This window comes from Hydra vulgaris, chromosome 03 (genome assembly GCF_038396675.1).
Source record: "Hydra vulgaris chromosome 03, alternate assembly HydraT2T_AEP".
Lineage (NCBI taxonomy): Eukaryota > Metazoa > Cnidaria > Hydrozoa > Anthoathecata > Hydridae > Hydra > Hydra vulgaris.
This window is the reverse complement of record NC_088922.1, coordinates 57,674,322-57,686,674: the sequence shown is the minus strand read 5'-3', so window position 1 is coordinate 57,686,674 and position 12,353 is coordinate 57,674,322. Positions and strand designations below refer to the sequence as shown.

The following is a 12,353-nucleotide window of genomic DNA, read 5'->3' as shown; positions in this document are numbered from 1 at the left end:
TATATATAATATATATATATATTTATATATATATATATGTATGTATATATATGTATGTATATAAATATATATATATATGTATATATATATATATATATATATATATATATATATATATATATATATATATATATATATATATATATATATATATATATATATGTATATATATATATATATATATAAATATATATATATATATATATATATATATATATATATATATATATATATATATATATATATATATATATATATATATATATATATATGTATATGCGCATACACATACATATTATGTATATATGGACTTATACTTTTAAATTAAATAAACAAAATTTATAGACCAGCAATGTTTTTTTGAACACATTAATTGTATTATTAATTCAGTAAAAAACTTATGTCTTCAAATCCTCATTTCTAATTAGCTTTCTTGTTAATTAAAAAGAATGTTAATGATATAGTCAATAAAGTTTTGATACTTAATATAAAATTTTGTTTATAAAAGTAAAAAAAAAAAATTATATACTTGTTGTTCTAACATTCGGGGAAGGAGAGCAAAAGCTTAAGGGAAAAACGGTACATCCGCCCCTGATAATAAAACTTTTTTTACTTCTTTTTTTGAAAACAGTTGATAAGATGAATAAAAAAAATATTTTTAAAATAAAATTTTAATGCTTTTACTCAATTTAAGTTTTTATATATTAAATTAGTCTTACCATATTACATTTTTACTACTATATTATTTTTACCTTATTAAAAGAAAACAACAAAGTTATATAACAAATTGAAGCGTTTCATAAATTGAAAATAATTCATATTATGAAACATTAAAAGTATGAAAAAGTATTTATACCTAATATGTTGAGATTGGAAAAAATTGAGAAAAAATAACACGTTAGATATAGTGTGAAATGAAGTCAGTTGACTGAAAAACTAAACTCATTTTGCAAAAGTAAATATAACTTTAGAATTCACGCGATAATATTTGTTATTTACTATTTAAGCTAAATATTAAAAATTTCGAATTTGTCAGATTTGTAAAGCTGCAATTTTAAAAAGAAAATCGGAAAAAGAAATTATGAACCTTGGTCAGAGATTTATAACTTCTTTTTTTGTTTTTCTTTATATAACTAACTCATGACAATTCTTCAATTATTTTTATCACTATTTTTGCATAATGTCATATTTAAATAGTGCAGCTGAACTATTTTGTCATAAATTTTTTACTAAGAGTAAGGTTTTATCGATATCTGAATCAAAAGCAATACAAGCTACAACTTAATTTTTTGCTGTTATGTAGTAAACAATTTCAGACTGTTGACTTTGGTATTTACGTCCTCAGCATTGGTCCACATCTTGATACGATTCTTGATGACATTTTGATATGCCTCAATGTCATCAAAGATCCTTATTTCCTCGATCTATGTTGGAATTACCGCTTTGGACAAAAAAACTGTTGCTTCCAATTTATGTCTTTCTTAATTTAAAGAACTCCTCAAAACTTTGATAAATTTGTATAATGAGCCTTTACTTGCTCTAAAGCAGTTATACTTTCCTTCAGTCATATCTAGCTATTTTCTTGCGTTCATATTGAAGAAGCAATTTGAGAAGTTATTTACTTTTTAAATACATATTTTCGTTTAATAATAGTTACAGCAATCTAATAATTTTTACAATTTTTTACATTAGCAACGGAAGAACTTCAAGAAGATCAACATACGTTTACCCTTTACAATATATGCTCAATTTTTGATTGAAACACAATATCTACTGTGAAATAATAATACATTTTTATGTAAAAAAGAAAAAATTAAAATAAACTAAGATAAATTGTTAAACGAAACAATATACAAAAACAAGATTGAAAATAAATGAAGATTGACGGTTTTGAAGAAAAATCATAGTTTTGTAAGACGTTTTCTTCCAAAAATAAGAACCTTGTCAAACAAAAAACTAGTCTTTTTTGGCAAAAAAAGGTAACAAGATTGTTGTTTATACGAAAATTATAATTGCTTTTAGGTTTCAAACAATAAAGGGTTTGTAATACATTAAATGAGAAATTTCTCTAAATTTAAACCAGAAGCACAAAATATTAAAGATATTTAGTCAATGTTAAATATTCCCCTAGCCCAAGGAGGTTTATTATACAGGAGACAGTGTCACGTGACATTTTTGAAACCAGTTTTAAAAACGGCCAAAAGATTGCACTAAATGATTGAATTATTCGTCAGTTTATGTTTGACAGCTTATACTATCTTATAAAGAATTACATGCTAACTGATTGCCATATATATATATATATATATATATATATATATATATATATATATATATATATATATATATATATATATATATATATATATATATATATATATATATATATATATGTATATATATATATATATATATATATATATATATATATATATATATATATATATATATATATATATATATATATATATATATATATATATATAATCAAATTCAATTATTTTGCTTAAAAATGCATAATGATACATTTTCTTAGTACAGCTGAACTATTTTATCATAAATTGTTTACTAAGAGTAAGGTTTTATCGATATCTGAATCAAAAGCAATTTTGGCTACAACTTAATTTTATGCTGTTATGCGGTAAAAAATTTTAAATTGTTGACTTTGGTACTTTAGACATATAAATATATATATAAATATATATATATATATATATATATATATATATATATATATATATATATATATATATATATATATATATATATATATATATATATATATCAGGCTTGTGGAGCCAAGCCGGAGCCGGAGCCGTGGTGCCGTGGAGCCGCTGTTTTTTGGTGGAGCCGGAATATCTACCGGTTCACAGCTCTCTTGTATTTTTAATGAAATATAATGTTGTTTTTAATAGTAGACAAATATTATTCACTCATTGTTGAACGAACTTGTTAAATAAATCGTTTATTATAATATTGATGGTTAACATTGCTTTATTGACACTTATATTATTATTTTCTGTTTTTAGAATAGGTTTTTATTAGCTTTATTTAGCCTCCCAGTTGGTTTAATTTTAAATCATAATGCATGTAACATGCAATATTGGTAACATAGTCAAGAGAAATTTTTTTTTTGATTATAGCTTTGAGAATTAATAATTTTATTCATTATTAGCGGCAGTTGGGCGATATTAAAAAAGGAATGGGGGAATTTAGTCCATCCCAAACCACTCCGCAATTTTAGGAGCAGCCGTTGTGCAGTAGCTAGATCTCTTACTTCAGAAGTTAAAAATAAAGTTAATCATTGTTTCTTTTAATATAAAACGTTTCAGTTAACGAGAAACTTTGTCTTAATTTTGGTTGTCATTTTACGACTATTATTGTTATTATTATTACTGTTAAAAAAAATTCCGACGACCAAGTTTATTAGTTGTTATTTGTAATTGATATACTCTTTCTTATGTACGCACGTTTTATAAGTAATTTAAAAAAACAGCAACCAAATAAAAAAGTTGAAACTCGTAAAAAAAACACTGGCGCGAAACCTTTACACTGTTATTACTAAAATATATGTAAACATAAATTTATATATTACAATTTAAATGAAGAATTAATAAATTAAAAGTTTTAATCAGAATATGTTCCGCGATATTTGGTTTAAATAATCCTCATTTCTGGTGAGTTAAGGTAACTTATTTTAAAACCTAATAAAGCAACATTAATTAAAAACTTTTTATTTAGAAGGTTCAATTAGTTTAATTACAGATTTATCTTGTTGTTCGTCTGAATAAATTCTAATAAGGATTATATTTTTCAAGTTTAATTTTTCCATTTTAGCATTTTGTTTAAAAAGTTGTTGATGTACATTTAACATGACTGATGTGACTAAAAATACCGCGGTTGTAAACGAAGATATGTGCGAAGATATATCAAACTAAAAAATTTGTGGCGCGCAAGTTAAAATGCTAATAGATGGAAAACGAGTAAAAAAATCAACCTCAAATACGAAACGTCACATTAAGAAGAGCCACGGAATACTTCATCATAATATTTTTCAGGAGCAAGAAAAGAAAAAAGCCGCACAAAAAATGAATATAAATGTATCCGAAGTTACTTTGTCAAGTAATGGAGATTCTCTATCTTTTGGTGGACAAAAAAACAAAAGATACTTGACAATTTTTTTAACAAAGCTACTATAACAATATTGAAAGAAGATTTCAAAAAAGCTTTAAATATGTTAGTACTTCAAAATGGAGCTTCGTTTGATATTTTTAGCGGAGATGGAATAGAAATTTTGACCCGAGATTTGGCAAAAAAATTTGGCATTAAGATCAGTCGTGAAAATATGCGTCAGGAAGTTCAGGCTTTAGCTGAAAAAAAGCGTTCTGATTTGAGAAGCGATTTGAATGGAAAACTAATCTTCCTAAAAGTTGATGGAGCATCAAGACATCGGCGAAGCTTTCTTGGAGTTAATACTCAATTTTTGAATTTTGAAATTTTCTCGAATTTTTTTTTTTGCGGCAAAATATTAATCAAAACATTAGCAGTCATCGACATACATGCCAGAGACACAAAGCTGAAGATATTCAAAAGCTCTTGAAAACGTACTTGATAAGTTTGGCATCCGAAAAGAACAAATCCTCGGAATTAGTACTGACAATGGGTCTTACATGATTAAAATGGTGAATGATTTTGGCAAGACGATTGAGATAAACAAGATTGTAGAAACACTACCTAGTGAAGATCATGATGAAGGCGGAGATGATATTACAGAAGAACAGATTATTGAAGATGAAAGTAGTGAAACTGAGAGTTCTGAATTCTGTGAACAGCAGCGTGATGGTTACTTTGACGAAATCTCCGAAAATATGAACACTATTTATTTTCAACGTTGTGGTGCACACACCCTTCAACTTGCTGTCACCGATGCAATGAAAGAATTGGAAATCAAAGTAATACTTGAGCGTACTCGTAAAGTTGCAAAAGCTTGTCGTGCTCCAATTGCTATGGAATTTTGCAAAAATACAAAACCTTTTAAAGTAATTTTATAAATTTTTTATACAAACTAATAAATATGTTTATTTGTTATATTTCAAGAATAAAATATGCTCTATAATATAGGTGGCAGTTATAGACAATGTAACTAGATGGTCGAGTACATTTAAAATGCTTAAGCGTCTTTTAGAATTACGTGGTGTTGTTGAAGAGCTGGAAGGAAAATATCCAAAAAGGGAGTTTTGCAGTGCAGCCATATCAGTGAAAACAAATAAAGGAATTACATGGTATTCTTGAAAAACCTGCTATTGCTACTCAAATCTTTCAGTTTGAGGATCTCACGCCAGGACACTTTGTCTATGTTTGGGAACTGTTAGAAGAACAGTTCAAGGAGGGTGATTTTGAGAAACCTGTTTTTGCTAAAGCCATAAAACAATCTATGGAACCTAGGGAAGCAATTCTAATGAGTAATCCTGTTTTCTGTGCAGCGGTATTTGCAGACTTACACTATCATTGTCTTCTAAAGGAAGAACAACAGGTATTTTTTTCTCATCATTTATTTTGTGAGAACGTTTTTTAAGCTTTGATTAAAAGATTTTACTTTTGATTACTTCGATTAGAAATTTAAAATATATTTATTATTTCAGAGTTTTTTAAAGCAAATTTATTTTGTTATCTTTTTAAAAATTTTAGTTAGTTGCTGAGGACACTCTCTGATTGGTTCAAAAAAAGATTAATAAGCAAAAGTTTGGTTTTCATAGATTGGCGGAAGATTGTGAAACCTTTTCTACCGAGAGTTCGGATGAGAAAATGAAAGACTTGTCTCCAAAAAAGAAAATTTTTAAGAGAATGGAACAGGAAAGAAAAAAAAAGAGTCAGCAATCTGATCAAGGATCTATTCAGAACATTGGGATTGAGAATCGAGAATTTAAAGGCGCACTTCGAAGTCTACCTAAACTAGCGCACGACCTTTTGAAACAAAAAGAAACCTTGACGTGCAAAAAATCTCTGGAAGGAATAGAGTTTTTCCCTTTGATTATACAATCATTGTGCAAAAATTATACAAAAATTGTCACAGTGCTTCCAATAACGCAAGTTAGTGGTGAGCGGGTGTTTTCAGCACTCAAATTTCTGACGCCAGACCAAAGAAGCCATATGACATTGGATCTTATTGATGATTTGGTATTTCTTAGGACAAATAACGAATACATTTGACTTGTTTGAAATTTAATTTTGGGTTTGAAATACAATGATAATAAAGTAAAAAATTAATATTGATAGCATATTTTATTTTATTTTTCGCCCCCAAATCATTTTTTACAATATAAATATGTGGTAGTAATGGATTCACATTTTAAAAATGAGGGTTGGATAAAAACTATTAGGTGTAGTTTTTACCCAACATAAGTAATTCGATTTTTTAAATTTTTTAAATTTGAACATTATTTTGTCAGATACTAGGATTTGCACTAACATAAAATGAAACATAAAAAAATAGTAAAAAATCTTAATGAATGTTCTCCATAAAAAAAAATGTATTTAAACTCTTTTATATAAAATGTCAGTATAATATTTCACCAAAAATATATTGTTTTGAATCAAAGCAAAATTCAAGCTCTATAAAGCTTGTACTTCTGTAGATCGATTAACCGGAGTGCTTTTAAATTAATACGAGAGAGGGGTTAATCTTAAAAAGTTGCAAAATGTCTAATAAAAGACAAGTTTTCGAAAATCCAGTTCTACAAACAAGGTTAGGTAATATTCCGATTAGCCGGCTACATTATTAAAATTACTTTTTATAAGTTAGATAATTACTTGCTTTTATGTGGAGAAAATAACATTCTCCATGGACCGTTAAAACCTGTAAATAAAAACGTATGAAAACTTAAAGTTAAAAATAAAAAAATAATAGTTTTGATAAAAAAAAAAAAGCTCATATAGCTAAAAAAAAAAATGGCTAAGTTCATTCGCACGCACGTTTCAATATATTCCACACATACACACATACATACACATACACACATATATACACATATACATATATACACATTCATACATGTACCTACATACATATACACATACATACATACACACATATACATACATACATATATAGATATACACATATATACATGCACATATATAAACACACACACACACACACACACGCATACACACACATACATATATATATAAACATACATATACACACACACACACACACATATATATATATATATATATATATATATATATATATATATATATATATATATATATATATATATATATATATATATATAAACATACACATACATGTATATATATATATATATATATATATATATATATATATATATATATATATATATATATATATATATATATATATATATATATATATATATATATATATATATTAAAAGTGTATTACCAAATCATCAATTGTAAAAATTAAATCTTTACGTTTTGGTTTAAATGAGTTGTAGTTAAATTGTTAAATAAAAACTTGAAAAAGATTTTTTTAAACTATTTTGTGCCACAAAAATGGTCCGTGAAAAGCAATTTTTTTTTTAGGTGCCCCAAGAAGTCCTTACGGTCTTGTCACAGAACACCGCGGAAATGCATTTAACCAGGAAGTTCACGCCTCCTTCCTTACGGTGACGCGAAAATTTGTCCTGAGCTCGTTTCGAACCTGGATCTCCTGCTTATAAAGCAGGCGCTCTAAACACTGCGCCACGGCCGCACCAAAAATATCCGAGGCTCGTTTTGAGCCTGGATCTCCTGCTTTAAAGGCAAACGCTCTAACCACTGCGCCACGGTCGCACAATGCAAAACGTACAATAGTTTGTTTGAAAATATGGCCGCTAAAAAAAATTATCATTGCGTAGAATGTATTTATTTTTATCTTTTGACAAATACAAATTATAAAAAGAAACAGAGGAAGAATTGGTTTTACATAAAAACATTAAACATTGTACATTATAAACATTAAGTTGATATATATTTAGTGCAATCATTTTTCTTAATAGAGGTTTTTCATGGGTAAAACGATCACTAAAACTTATTAAACATGCTATGTGCTTCTGATGAAGATGAAGAGGTTCAAGTTTGCTTTTATTGGTACTAGCCCATGCAATATTTGCATACTTAATATGGCTGTGAATAAAAGAGAAATATAATTGAGTTAAAAATTTTTTATAAAATTCCTATACTTTTTGAAGTTTTGTTGCATATATTTCCAATATGAATTTTCCAAGTAAGGTTATTGTTGCATTATTTATAAACACAACCAAATACTGTAATTTCTTCTTGTTTAAAGCTCGCGTTTATTGCTACGGCTTTTTGTTTATAAAGCGTGCAATTTTGTAATTTCTTTTTGTTTATATATTTACTTCTTGAGTGAGAACGTTGTCTTAACATTATTTCTGTAATTAACTATTTAAGAATAAAAAAGTAGTTAAACATTGAGCCCACGGAGAATTATTCGATTTAAAGATTGTCACAGTAGTGATTATTCTGAAAATTATTCATTTGGATGCTTTAAATATTTTCAGATACTTGCAGCTAAGTTGTTATTATGTTTTTTCTCTGATATGTTAATACTATAGGCAATTTTCTATTGAAATGATTACTGTGCTAAAGACATTGTATTGTGCTAATGCAATTACTATTATTCTATTTTTAAAATATCTAATCTCACAACCAAACGACGAGTTTGTGCAATGAACATAAATTTAATTATTAAAATGTTTGATCAATCAAATGAACTTATAAGAGCTAAAAATGAAGAACTTTTAAATGAACTTATTACCTTTTGAGACACTGCATTAGAAGAGTTTGACAAAATTAAAACACTCGATGATGAGATTTCTGTTCTAATTAAAGATGTTAATTAGTTTCAACTCGATGATGACACTGCTACTCAATTTATGCTAAACTTTAAAGGTGAAATTTTGAAAACTAATACTTTTTAAAAAAAAGTTTAACTCAATAAATAATAATTACAGTTCTGTTACGACATTTAAAACTAACAAGGTGGTTAAAGTCCCTGCATTAAAGCTTGAGCCATTTGATGGTAAAACAGAAAATTGGCATTCCTATTTTGGAAGCTTTGACTGTGCTTTAAACAAAAATGATGAATTGTCTAATATTCAAATTATGACCTATTTACGAAACTTAGTCCGAGGTCAAGCATTTCTGCTATTACAGGCTTATCACTTTCCAATGAAAATTATATAACTGCATTAGACATTTTGAAAGATTGTTTTTCAAATAAAAAAATATTGATATCTTCTCACTTGAAATAACTTTTATCTCCAATGCGTGTAGATAACATAAACAATGTCAACTCTTTAAGAAGAATTTTAGATGTAATTGAAATCCAGGTTCGCAGTTTATAAAACCTTGGAATTAGTTCTTTAATCAATCGTCCTTTGTTAACCCAGTCTTACTTGAAATAAAACCTGATGACCATAATCTTATTATTATTGCAATAATCGTAAGCTAAATGAAAAAGAAATTTGGGAAATAAGAAATGTGCTCGATGTGCTGAAATCTGAATTAAGAGCACGTAAACAAAGTAACAACTCTTCTGAACCTTCTACTTTACCGTTCACAGCCAGTACATTTCATTCTATAGGAGCATCAAATAAAATGCGACCTATCTATTTTGAAAGAAATAGTTATCATAATGACAATTTACCCTTTACAAAGAATAATTCTACTGTAATTCAACTTTCATTCATATTCTGCAGTAATAACCACAAACCTCATCAATGTCAAATTATTGTAAACGTTACATCTCGAAAAAAGATTTTATGCAAGGAGAGGCGATGCTTTCGTTGTTTTTGTGAAAGTCACTTTAGTCACCAATGTCCTTCACCCTTTAAATTTTTTAAATGTGGTCGTCTTCACCATATCTTAATTTGTTATAATAACAAGCGAGAGGTTTATGCTAAATCTGATAATGAAAAACAAAATGGAAATTTAACCTCAGTTGTTAGTGCTCCTCTTCTTTTAACTGAAGCAGTTTAGCTGCTAACTGCATTAGTAACTGTTGAAAATGAAGGCCATTCGCGCTATGCAACCTGTCGACTTTTGTTTGACAAATATTTGCAGCTCAGTAATATTTCTACTTCAGGATGTGCCAAACTTAAATGAAAAACGGTGTGCAAAAAAAAATTCACATTAAAATCTTTGGACATGGTAGTATTTCAGAGGTCTTAGACAGAGTTAAGTTGCGTGTTGAAAGTATTTATGGTTATTACATTGTCATAAAATGCTTTGTTAAAGACATCTGCTCTCCTTTAACTGGACAGCACGTTGATATTGCTCCTAGTAACTACAGTCATTTGAGAGGTTTAAGGTTAGCTGATGATAATAAATTAAATGAAACTTTATTTGTTGACAAATTGATTCGAGCTATTTTTTATTGGAAATTTATAGAAAATCAGGTCATTAGAGGAATTAGTGGTCCAGTAGCTATTAAGTCAAAAGTGGGCTACGTTATTAACAGACCTATGATTGTTGAAAGAGATAGGGTAAATAATTCAAACGTTTTATCAACACACGTTTTAAAAATTGATTCTGAATTCGTTAATAGCCGATTAGCTATTATAAAAGAGCTTAATTTGCTATGGGATGATACAAAGATGAAAGTAAGTGATAAAATTCTATGTGATCAATTTTGAAACAATATAAGGTTTGATTGTCAAAGGTAAGAAGTTTAAGTTAGATCATCCGGTGTTTCGTAATAACTATAATTTAAACAAAAGTAGGTTTTTGGCGTCGGAAAAAAAGTTTATGAAAGATTCAAATTCATTTACATCTTACAATAAAATTATCAAGGATTAATAAACAAAGGACATTATTGAACGAGTGTCCAATTTTGATAGCAATGTTGGTGATGTCCATTAATTACCGCATCAACCAATTATTCGTAATGATAATCAGACTTTAAATATACGTGCAGTCTTCGATGCAAGTTCATCTGTATCTGGTTCCTCATTGAATGATTTTTAAATATATCGTTAGCTGAAAAGCACCGTGACGTTGTGCGTTTTATATGGTATGATGACTTGTTTGTTTTAAATAATACTAAATTACATTCAGCTGTGTTAAGTACATATCGTTTATGCAGAGTTTTATTTGGTGTAACATCTTCGCCCTTTTTACTATCTGCAACACATCTAACTCATGCAGAAAATTATCTAGATAAAGAACCTGAGTTTGTCAAAATATTAATTCAATCACTTCATGTATATGATTTAAATGCAAGTAGTGATTCTGTTTCTGGAGGACTTATTTTTTATTGAAAATCCAAATTATGTTTAAAAGAAGGTGGTTTTAATCTTAGGAAGTTTGAGTCATATTCAAAAGAGTTATGCAATTTAATTCAAAAAGACAACTTAGCTTTGTGCAATATTTCAAAAGTTTTAGGTTTGAAATGGAATAAATCGGAAAATTGTTTTATTTTTTCTTTTCAAGAATTTCTTTCTACTGTTAACGCTAAACCAAAAAAAAGAGACATTCTTAAATTTATTGCAAGTTTCTTTGACCCGTTTGGACTTTTAAATCCTATTATTAAGAGATCTAAAAGGTTGTTTCAATCTATTTGTAAACTAAGACTTGGTTGGAATGCTATAATAGATGGCGATACTCTGAATGAGTGGGATCAAATTGTTCGTGATTTGGTTTCTATGCCCTTTGTGTGTGTGCCAAGGTGGCATGTGAAATTGTTTGATAAACCAGATCAATAGTTGTTTGATAAACCAGATCAATAATTGTTTGATAAACCAGATCATATCAAATTTGAATTATATGGCTTTAGTGATGCAAGTCTAAAAGCGTATGGTTGTTTCATTTATTTAAGATGTTACACTGATAATAACTACAGCACTTGTTTGGTCACTTCTAAATCTAGAGTTTCTCCTTTAAGTACTAGCTAATTTAATGTCAGTTGTTTCCAAAGAATTATCTTGTGTATACAATATTACTCAAATAAAATTATTTTCTGATTCCATAACCTGCCTGAATTGGGTTAAAAATGAAAACAAAACCTATGAATTCTTTATTCAAAAGCGTTTAGAAAAAATTCGTTTTTATACAAGGCTAAGTTTTGGGATTATATTGAAAGTGAAGGAAAACCAGCAGATATTATATCGCGTGGTAGTAAATTTAGTAATTTACAAAATTATGAACTTTGGTTCAAAGGAGCTAAGTTTTTGTATGATAATTCTGTTTCCTGGCCATGCTTTGATTTCAAAAAACAGGGATTATCTTTTAATGCTGAAGTTTCAAAATTGATGACATCAGTTGATTCTCCTTTAAATTTAGAACTTATGCATATTGAAAGA

General features: G+C 27.6%; 1 protein-coding gene across 3 annotated transcripts in view; it reads right to left on the bottom strand.

Annotated features, from left to right (window-relative positions):
* LOC136078303 (uncharacterized) overlaps positions 1–12,353 on the bottom strand; it is a 47,993-nt gene that overhangs the window by 14,593 nt on the left and 21,047 nt on the right. The gene's annotated exons all lie outside the window — the stretch shown is intronic.